Consider the following 12,105-nt stretch of genomic DNA (forward strand, 5'->3'; position numbering starts at 1 on the left):
AGGCTAGGAGCGGAGGTCCCTGGAACCATGAAGGGAGAAGAGTGGAGAGTGGAACCTTACACAGAGAGGCAGCGATGGAGGCAGAGATGATGACGTGGAGAGATGGAGCATCTGGGGACTCAGGACCCAGGGAGGGAGAGGGGCGATGTGCTGACAATGGGGGTGGGGGGAGAGCAGGCTTATAGGATATACCCTTTCACTGATTGGTGATGCATGGAGGAGACTGTAACCATGACAATGAAACAATATACGATAGGATGAATGTAAAACTGATGTTCTCCCATGTAAACTGTCATATAATTCACAATAAAACTTAAACTAAAAAACAAACAAACAAAAATAGTGTAGTTCTGACACAGGGTTGGCATGCTATGAGCCCACCTCCAGGAAGAGTAGAGGCTGCACAGGAGGGGGTGCCATTGGCAGCTGGGTTGGCAAGGGTGGGGACTGGCCACATCCCCTGCTACCAAGAGTTCAGAGAGAATACGGGAGAACTACAGCCCCCTTGCTGCCAACTTGCAGCCACATCCTGCAATGTTTATTGAAAAAAAAAGTTACACATTGGGCTGCTAGCCACAAGGTCAGCAGTTTAAATTCACCAACCACTCTGCATAAGACAGTGGAGGCTTTCTGCTCCTGTAAAAATTTACAGTCTCAGAAACTGTACAAAGGGTTACTATGAGTCAGAATCTACTCAATGGCCATAGGATGTTTCAAGTGTCATCTTCAGTCTTCTCAGACCACAAGAACACAGTGACATGTCCTACTTTAGAATACCACTAGCATTCAGTGTCCATAAACACACTGGACTAAAATGGTACCTTCATTTTTCCTTTATCCTAAGTGTCATTACTTCAAGGAGGCATAAGTTCCTTGGAGCACATGGAGGCAACTTATCATGGAAAAAAGAACACTGAATAGGGAGTTGGGTGGTGTGTATTCTATTTCCAACTAAGAGTATCTTTCAATTCCCTGAGCCTTGGCTTTTTTACCTGATAACCTATCTGGTGGTGGTGGCTTGTGAGGAACTCCTGAGACAATTACTACAATGTGCTTCCTAAACTGCGAACCATCTGTCAGCTTCTCATACTGTGGTGGCTTACATGTTGCTGCAATGCTGGAAACTATGATAACTTCTCATACTGTGGTGGCTTATATGTTGCTGCAATGCTGGCAACTATGATAACCGTATTTTAAATACCAGTAGGATCACTCATGGTGGACAGGTTTCAGCGCAGCTTCCAGACTGATGGACAGGGAAGAATGAGAGGCAGACCACTTCTGAATGGTTAGTCACTGAAAACCTTACGAATAGCAGAAGAACATTGTCTGATATAGTACCAGAAGATGAGACCCTTAGATTGGAAGGTACTCAAAATATGACTGGAGAAGAGTTGCCTCCTCAAAGTAGAGTTGACCTTAATGATGAGGATGGACCTTCATTTGCTGATGGGGGTATAACTCAAAATGAGAAGAAACAGCTGTAAACCTCTATCAATAATCAGAATATTGAATGTACAAAGTATGAATGAAGGAAAATTAGAAGTCATCAAAAATAAAATGGAACACAAAGATTGGTATCTTAGGCATTGTTGTTGTTGTTAAGTGCCATCGAGTCGGTTCTGACCCATAGCGACCCTGTACAGGTTTTCCGAGGGTGTAAATCTTTACGGGAGTAGAAAGCCTCATCTTTCTCCCGCGGAGCGGCTGGTAGTTTCGAACCGCTGACCTTAAGGTTCGCAGCCCGATTCGTAACCACTATGCTACCAGAGCTCCTTATCTTAGGCATTAGTGAGCTGAAATGAACATGTATTGGGCATTCTGAATTTGATGATTGTATGATTTACTATGTTAGGAATGACAAACTGAAGAGTAATGGTGTCAAAAAGAACATTTAAAGATTTATCTTCGAAGTATAATGCTGTCTGTTATAATATCCATAGAACTATACAGAAGACCAGTTAATAACACTATTGTTCAAATTTATGCACCAATCCCTAAAGCCAGTGATGATGAAACTGAAGAGTTCTACCAACTTCTTCAGTCTGAAATTGATCAAACATGCAATCAAGATGCATTGATAATTACTGGTGACTGGAATGCAAAAGTTGGAAATAAAGAAGAATTGGTAGTTGGAAAATATAACCTTCTTGATAGAAACAATGCTGGAGATCACATGATAGAATTTTGCAAGCCAATGACTTATTCATAGTGAATACCTTTTTTCAACAATATAAATGACGACTATACATGTGGATCTCACCAGATGGAATACACAGGAGTCAAATTGATGAGGTATGTTGACCAGATATGTGAGAAGAGACAGCGGAGAAGCTCAATACCATCAGCCAAAACTAAGCCAGGGGAAGACTGTGGAACAAACCATCAATGCAAGTTCAGACTGAAGCTGAAAAAAATGAAAACAACAGCATGAGAGCCAAAATATGCTATTAAATATATCCCACCTTAATTTAGAGACTATCTTAAGAACAGATTTGATACATTAGACTCTAATTACCGAAGGCCAGAAGAGTTCTGTGATGGCATCAAGAACATCATGCAGGAAGATAGCAAAAGATCATTAAAAAAAACAGGAAAGAAAAGAGCAAAGTATATGTCAGAAGACGCTCTGAAACTTGCTATTGAATGTAGAAAAGCAAAAATGACTAGAAGAAATAAGGAAGTAAAAGAGCTGAACAGAAAATTTCAAAGGGCAGCTCAAAAAGACAAAGTCAAGTATAACAGTATGCTGTCGAGTTGGAACCTACTCGACTGCATACCAACACCACCATCACCATGGGCTAAATGCTGAATGACACAGGAAGCATCAAATGAAAATGGAAGGAATACACAGTCATTGTATCAAAAAGAATTGGCCAATCTTCAGTTATTTCAAGAGATACCACATGATGAAGAACTGATGGTATTGAAGGAAGAAGTTCAAGCTACATAGACAGCATTGGCAAAAAACAAACCTCCAGGAATTGACAAAAAAACAAATGAAAGTACTTCAACAAACTGATGCAATGCTGGAGTCACTCACTTGTCTATGCCAAGAAATTTGGAAGACAGCTATCTGACCAATGAATTGGAAGAGATCTGTATTTGGGTCTATTCCAAAGAAAGGTGACCAGGTGGAATGCAGAAATCATCAAACAATATCATTAATATCACATGCAAGTAAAATTTTGCTAAAGATAATTTTAAAATGGTAGCAGCAGTACATAGACAGGGAGTTGCCAGAAATTCAAGTTGGATTCAGAAGACAACATAGAACTGGGGATATCATTGCTGATGGCAGATAGATCTTGGCTAAAAGCAGAGAATACCAGAAAGCTTACTTGTGTTTTATTGACTATGTAAAGGCATTTGACTGTGTGGGTCCTAACAAATCATGAGTAACATTGTAAAGAATTTCAAAATATTTAATTGCATTTAGAAGGAACCTGTACATAGACCAATAGGAAGCTGTCTGAACAGAGCAATGGTTTAAAATCAGGAAAAATGTTCAACAGGATTGCATACTTTCACCATATTTATTCAATCTATATGGTGATCAAATAATCCGAGATGCTGGATTATATGAAGAACGTGGCACCAAGATTTCAGTAAGATTCATTAACAACCTGTGATATGCAGGTGACACAACCTTGGTTACTGGAATCTAAGAGGATTTGAAATATTTGATGATGAAGACCAAAGACTACAGTTTTCAGTATGGACTGCACCTCAAAGTAAAGAAAATGAAAATCCTCACATCTAGACCACTAAATAACACGATAAACAGAGAAAAAACTGAAGTTGTCAAAGACTTAATTTTGCTTGGGTCCACAATCAATGTTCATGGAAAATAGCAGTCAAGAAATCAAACAAAGTATTGCACAGGCAAATCTGCTGCAAAAGACCTCTTTAAAGTGTTAATGAGCAAAATGTGACTTCCACGTCCAAGGCATGCCTGATGCCACGTATTTCCAATTGCTTCATATGCATGTGAAAACTGTGCAATGAATAAGGAAAACCATAGAGAATCGATGTCTCTATGGTTTAAAAATGATGGTGAGACTTCCTCTCTTGTACTCTGGAGATACTGCGAGGATGGATCAGTCTCTGAAGAAAGGCATTATGCTTGCAAAAGTGAAGCAGAAAAGAGGAAGAGAAAGACCCCCAAGGATTGACATAGTGGCAGCAACAATGGGCTCATAACAATTGTGATGATAGCACAGGTTTCCCTCCATTGTGCATAAGGTCACTATGACAGCACCTGACAACAAAACTGCAAAATCTCATCCCCACATTAACGCTACTGTTGGCCCACAGCTACTAGAAGGGCCTCTGTAAAAGACCTCTCTGGCTGTATCCTGCTGTGGGCAGGGATCGAGCTTCTTTCTTTGAAATCTCTCCTATGCAGTGTCCGTTCAGGGTCTAGCATTGTTAAGTGCTGTCGAGTCCATTGTGACTCAAAGCACCCTGTACAGGGTTTGCGAGGAGCGGCTGGTGAGTTTGAACAGCCGATGTTACAGTTCTAGCTGACCTTGCAGTTCGGCGCATTAGCCTACAGGGCCACAAGAGGACGTTATAAATCTGGGGAAACGGTTAAGAGAAGCAAGGGGTCCGACTCCCTTTCAAATTGGACACCGAGTAAAGAAGCGGTTAGTTTTACGCGTGCGCAGCTTCGCCTCGCCACCAAAATTGGCTCGCTTGTCTCCGTTGTTTCCCATATAGGGACTAAATCTTTTGAATACGCATGCGTCTTTTCCAGTCTGCAGTTGGTAGACAGTCCCATCCGTCATTGGAAAAGCCAATGACCACACGATCCCCTTCCCGCCCAACGGTAGGAGGCGCTGTAAGTGAACTGAGAGTCCGCATCCACGCGACCGAGTCGTTTGTGGTACGGTTAGCACTCTCAAAGTGTTAACTCAACTTCCGAACCCTTGCTCTATTTGGCACGTTACAGCAAGGAGAGAATGTGATGGGGACCGGTGTAAAGGGCTGCGGGGTTAGCGTTGCCTTTGTACAGTTGGAGGGATAGCCACGAGTACGGATTTATTGAGCACTTACTTTGTGCCAGGACTCCTGATGTGGCGCTGTAAGATAAGCGCTGAACTGCTAACCACAGGTTCGCGATTCAAACCCACCAGCAACTCCTCAGAAACCCTATACAGGGTGGCTATGAGTGGAAACCGACTCGGTGGCACTTAACTGCGCCAGACACTGCCTCACCGCTTTGAACAGGGTGTTCTTTGCTTTCACGGGAGTTTGTAATCTGCCTACAGGGCAAAATTAAATTCTTTCATCGTCTTCCTTTTACCCCTTCGCCATTTTTCGGGCCGCCCAATGGCACCTAACAACAAATACATTGGGATTTCTTCCATAAAGCGTCAGCTAAACGCCCGAACCCTTTACGACTTCGTACCCTCCCAGGGAGTCCTGGTGTGGCGGTGTGGGTTAATGCGCCAGACTGCAAAGCCGCTTGAGCTGTAAGGTTGGCGGTTCAAGCTCACCAGTCGCTCCTCGGAAACCCTATACAGGGTCGCTATGGGTCGGTTATGGTACTTAACATAATCCCCACGCTTTGGCAAAGCCGGGCAGTAATTGGGCACGACTGCGCCTGCGCGACCCTCCTCCTTCCCAGCGACGGGCGGCGTGGAGGCGGGACCTGGGCCCGTGACCTCCCCGTGGGCTGGTCCGTATCCCGTCCCCAGTGGGCCGGCGTCACCAACTTTTATTGGGCACGTGTCTGCTGATGCGCAGTAAATAGGAGTGACTCTGGGCGGCCACGCATTGAAGGCGGGGGAGTGCACTTTACGAGACAAAAAAAAAAAACAACAAAAACTGCCCAACGAGGCCTAGCGCTGTAAACACGTGGAAACAAATAAAAAAAACAAGTTGGGGGAAGGAGGAGTAGAATGAAAATCTGTAAATCAATCCAACTGGAAGCAGGAAATCCTGAGCCCCAGGGCTGATGGCGGCTTCAGAACCCGACCTAACTGGGTACTACGAAGAGTGCTGTGGAAAAACCCGGCGGGAGGCCGGGTTTCTCTGCTCCGGAGCTGAAAGTCACCCCTTTGGGCCCCGAGTTTACCAACTGTGACTTCAGTCCAGGGGCTGGCAGTGACACTGAGTTAAGACTGCAAACAGAAACAAGCAGGCTATATGGGCGCCAGTAGGAGCCACTTTGGAGCCTGGGGTGGGGTCGCCCTGTATCCCTTTCACATCCGCTGTTCCTGAAACAAGTTTCCAGGATCACAAGGCTGGAAAAGTTACTCAGCCCATGGGATTGAGGGGTGAGTCAGAAGAACATGAGCTTCAGAGAACTGGCCCGCCCTCCTGTTTGTCTTTGCTTCCCTCCTCCAAAGAGCCACATCTTTAGGTCAGTGGGTGCTAATTCTTGGGTGAACCGATAGCCGAGCCCAGGACTCTGGGACCCACACCTCCACCCCATGCATCTGACGCCAGACAAGGTGCTGGTCCTGGAGCTTGGGAAGTAGAAGCTGCAGAATTTTACCACGCCCTTGATTAAAAAAAAAAAAAAAAAAAATCCCTTGTGTTTGTAGCACTCCACAGTTTACAAAGTGCACGTTCACAAGCATGATCTCATTTTAGGCTCTCTGAACACACACTAGGTGTCAGGCGCTGAGCCAGACAACAATGGATGAGACAGTGCATTATTTAAGAGCTTTCAGCCCTGTAATAGAAACTAGAAACCAGTACCTACATTTCTAGGTACAAAGAGACAATGATATAAAGAGGTGAACTCCAAAGACACCTCCAATGAAGAGGGATATACGAGGGGGGCTTCAAAAAGTTTGCAGGGAAATTTCATCATCTTTTAATTTCACTTTTTCAATGAACGTTTGAAGCCCCCTCCGTATAACCAGCTGGGGGGAGGGGGTAGGAGGAAATTAGGGAAAAAATTATGGTGGGAATGTTTTAGGAGTGAAATCTTAATGAGAGAAAAGATTTCAAAGATAAAAATAGGGGTATAGAGGTTTTTTTCTGTGTCTTTAGCCCTGTTCTTCCCTAAGTGCACCCTCAGCTAAACTCATCTATTTTCATACCTTAAAGTTGGTTTCCACTCTAATCAACCCTGCATAGGGTTTCCGAGGCTGCAAATCTCTACGGGAGCAGAAAGCCTCATCTTTCTCCTATGGAGCAGCTGGTGAATTCAAACTGCCGAATTTGTGGTGTAACCCACCACACTACCGGGGCTCCTTCCTTGACAACTTCTTGTTGTTTAAGTACCATGGAGTTGGTTCTGCACAGGGTTTCTGAGGCTGCAAATCTTTATGGGAGCAGAAAGCCTTGACAACTAGCTGTAGTAAAAATAATGACTAACACTTATTGAGCACTTAAAGGTCAGCAATAGTTCCAAGTACGGAGTCTTGGTATGGCGCTATAGGAGCACTGGACAGTGCAATCACAAGGTTGGCAGTTCAAACCTATTGCTGCTCCTATATAGATAGGGGCACTATGAGTTGGAACCAACTGCAAGGCACTTACCAACAACATCAATTCTAAGTGTTTTATATGTATCATGTACTTGAATCTCATAGCAGCCCATTTTACACATGAAGCAACTGAGACATGGAGAGGTCAAGGTCCTGTTCATGTCTCCCATGTCTACTCTCATTTCCAGTCTAGACCTTGTCCTGGATCCCACCTTCATTAATCCAGCAACCTTCCAGATGGTTCCTCCAAGAACCTAGCAACGAAGTTTCATCTTTCCTAATCAAAAGTCAATGACACACACACACAAAAGACAACAACAACAAAAAAGTCAATGACCTCTAGGGTTGTACTGGACATCTCTATGAAGTTGGGCTTTTAGAGCCAGATCCCCCATACTCCTGACCACCCTACCCCACATAACGTCCTTCAGAGAGCAAGCGATGCATCCCTTCTGTGATGCCCCAGAGAATGTACCAATAAATTTTCCCTTGCTCAAGGTTAGTACAAGGTTTGTGGAATCCAACAAGAAATTAGATCACAGAGAGGAAAGACATTTCTGGTTCATTTCACCTACACATACCACTACCCATATGCAACATGGGTCCTGTATACATGTCTTTCATTGTTTGCCCCCATTCCTCCCTAGCCAGTCTTCCTCCAGGTCCTCAAACTTCCCATGTCCTGAGGACAACAGCTCCTCTGCGAATTACTCACCATAAATTACTTCCCTCTTCCCTCTTCCTACCTACAAGGTGACCTAACCCTTGTTGGCATAAATAAGATGTTGTTAAGTGCCATGGAGTCAGTTCCGACTCATAGCAACCCTGTGTAGAGTTTCTGAGGAGCGGCTGGTGAGGTCTTCCTTTCCTTCTTACTAGTATCCAGGCTTCTCCAAACATTGCTACCAATAAGAATCTACTAACTGGTACAGTATATACCCCAGCTCACCATGCCCATGGAAAAGAGGACCCCTCTTTGAGGTGACTGAAACAGCCAAATACTCAGCAAAACCTCTCTCCCCTGTGTATCTCATATCTCTTCCTCAATTGCTAGCCTGCCCTTCCTTCCCTATAGGCACCACCCTATGGAGACTTGAGTAGGCATTACTATTACTCACGCATATTTCCTGTTTTCTTCCCCTTCCTGGACACACAGAAGACTATTATTTCCCAGCCCCTGTGTAGTCAAGTAGAGTTGTTGGACTAGTTTGGGCCAGTAGACTGTAATGGGAAATAATGTGTCACTCTGAAAAGAAGCAGTTAAAAGCTGGTACATGGTTCTCCAAGCAGGCTTTTCCCTTTGTGGGAACTGTGAAAGCACATGTTTACATGAAGTGCTACAAAATCAAAGCACTTTGGATTGCTAGGCCACTTAAGGTGTTGTTCAATACCATAGTAGGCTTTTTGTAAAGTGAAAATAAATGTGTTAAGGCAGAGGTGTTGGTGGTGCGTCTGCAATATAATCTATCTATTCCTGATTGAAGCAATGTCTAGCTCACACTTGGACAACCTTGAAATCCCATTTGTGTATCCGCTGTGTAGTAAAAAAATCTCTGGACTAGTCTAGAACTAGCAAGTCTTAGTTCTGCCACTTACCAGCTATGTGGCCTTGGGTAAATCCATTTCCCTAAGCCTCTATTTAATCTATTTCTTTCTTTCCTTCCTTCCTGTCTTCCTGTCTTTCTAGTGTTTGGTACTTTACAGAAAGATATAAATACTTCTTTTCAGTATTGGACTGGTGGCTGTTCTTTTCCAAACAAGGCTTTAGGAAAGGCATTTTTCTTCCCTTTTAAAATTGTGTAAACTACAAAATTGGAGCCCTGCTAGTGTAGTAGTTATGCATTGGGCTGCTAACACAAAAGTAAGCAGTTCAAATCTACCAGTCATTCTGTGGAAGAAAGATGAGGCTTTCTGCTCCCATAAAGATTTACAGCCTCAGAAACCCTGTACAGGGTGGCTATGAGCTGGGACCGACTCCACGGCACACCACCACCACCTATTTCATCAACTGTAAAACAGCTAATGGTTGCCTGTATTCTATGACTCCAAACCTCTGCTTCAATTCATCCCCTACATCTTCGGTCCATCTCTCATAATATAACCCTCTTGCGGGTCTCTACTACCCACCGTATAAATTGCAGTCTTCTTTGCCTGACTCCCAAGGCCTTTAAAGGGCCAACCCCTTTTCTCAGTCTCAGTCCATCCCTTGAATTCTAGGCAAATTAGGCAGCTCACTCCAGTCCTTCTCTATCTGAAATGCAAGAAACATTTATTAAGCACTTACTCTGTGTGAAACCCTGTGTAGGCATATAGAGAAGAACGAGTCAGCTCTTGTCTGTATGAATTCATTCACAATCTAGTGGGGACAAGAGACAAGGGAACCGACAGTTAACACTTGAGTCAGGAACTTGTGTTAAATGTCGTATCGGAAGGATATGAGATCAGAGATGCAATATACACAAATTCAGACTAATGGAAATCAGTGGAGGCTTTTTAGAGAAGGAGATATTTGCACTGGATTTTGAAAATATGGGCAAATGTAGGAGGGAAAGGCATGTAGAAAGGTGTACAGAGAAAGAAAGGTGCTTTCAAGAATAGCATATACAGTTGAAAGAGATAAGCAGTCTGCTCATTATGAAGGGCCCTAATTGCTATGACTTGATTTCATTCTGAAGATACATGGTAATCAAAAGATTTTAAGTAGAGGAGGGACTTGGTCAGATTTGCATTTCAAAAAGCTCCTAGCAATATAAACTTCCTCTGACAATAATGCTGAGAATGGGTTGGAAGGAATGAATGCTGAGTTGGAGTCAAGTGGCCAATAAGGAGCCCTGGCAAGTAAAAATAATGAGAGTCTAGGATAACGGGTCCTGGTGTGGCACTGCGGGATAATGCACTGGCTGGACTGCAAGGTGGGTTTGAACCGCAAGGTCAATGGTTCAAACCAACCAGCTGCTCCTTGAAAGCCTTAAATAGGGTAACTATGAGTCAGCACTGATTCAACAACAACAAAGGACAAGCACTGAACTGCTAACTGCAATTCAAACCCACCATCGGATTTTGGTAAACCCAAAGAAGGGATGGAGAAAAGAGGATGAATTTACTAGATATAGATGGTTAAATAGATAAAAGGGACTGGAAATTGCCTGGTGGGGTGGAGTGGGAAGGAAAGGGAAGAGGGTCGATGACTCCCAAAGTTATATGTGGGCTACATAAAACTGATTAGATGCTGGTGCTGTGTTTCTAGACAGGTGAGTTGGTATGAGGTAAGTTTCATTTTAGACACATTGAGTTGGAGGTATACATGACAACCATTGTGCATTCATTTTTTAAAAAAATGTTTTTATTGTGAATTATGTGATAGGTTACATGGGAGAACATTAGCTGCACATTCATCCTATCGTATATATCATTACATTGCCTTGGTTACAATCCCCTCCATGCATCATCAATCAACCAAAGGGTATATACTTCACAAGCCTGCCCCTCATTCCAGCACACAGCCTCTCTCCCTCTCTGGGTCTAGAGTCCCCAGCCACTCCATCTCTCCATGTGATCCTCTCTGCCTCCATCTCTGGCGTCACTGTTTCTCTGGGTAGGGTCCTGCACTCTGCTCTTCTCCCTTGATGGTCCCAGGACCCTCCGCTCCTAGACTGCAAAGTCAACCACTCCCCTCCTTTTGCTACAAAATGTCCACCTTTACATTTCCAACCCTCACAGTCAGTCCTGATAGTAATTATTCACTGTTGTATCACATGAGTCCTCTTCCTATCTCCTTTCATTAGCCCCGCTCAGACAGATTGGATACTACTCAGTGGAGATTCTACCTTCCTCCACGCCCTCTGGATCTAGGTTCCCTCTGGAAAGCTTGTAAACCAGTCACTTCTTGCTTTGTAGCTCCCCCCCACACCCCCCTCATTTTTGGTAGCCAATGTCCAAGTTGCCCATCCCTGTCTACTCCGTGTATTGAGGGGGTGGGAATGATCCTCACTGTAAAGTTTTGTTCCCTCTTTTGAGCTACTGCATCCATAGATGTAGATAAAGTTCATCAAATTATTCTTTTTTTCCTCTTCCTTCTTGTTCTAGTTGAGCTCTGATCATCCAGCCATTGAAGCCAGGTCAAGTAGGTATTATCTGCAAATGTGGGTGTTCTTGTGCATATGCCCTCTCTTCTTATCAGCTGGACACTTCACTCTCCACTCTAGTTCTCTTGGCTATGTCACTGACTCTGGGCCCAAGAGTCCCCAGGTCTTGCCAAACTGCTGGCCAACCAGGTCTCCACCTGGGTTCACATGAGTGTATTGAACGTGGTTGGACTTAACTTGCAGCTTCATTGCTCTTTTTCCCTCACTTCCCCTTATCGGTGACGAACATGGTCACCGAGCATGTGTCTGCTCGTGTATTCCCACTGAGTCTCAGTCTTGGAAGGGGGTTTTTGCCCTGAGGGGATCCGACTGCTTGCCTTGATGTCTCCTGAGCGAGCAACTTGCTTGTTCTTGTAAGTAGTCAGTCAGCCCGCCTATGTTGTTTTGTATTTTTCCTGTTGGTCTTTCTTTCAAGAAGTATCTTCTGTTCTTCTAGCCACTCCAGGCTAGTCTGCTTGTCCTTTCCAGTGAAAATTTCCCAACTCAGAAGATTCTGGATGGAGTTCAGGATT

The sequence above is a fragment of the Chrysochloris asiatica genome, unplaced genomic scaffold, assembly GCF_000296735.1.
Source record: "Chrysochloris asiatica unplaced genomic scaffold, ChrAsi1.0 scaffold00042, whole genome shotgun sequence".
NCBI lineage: Eukaryota > Metazoa > Chordata > Mammalia > Afrosoricida > Chrysochloridae > Chrysochloris > Chrysochloris asiatica.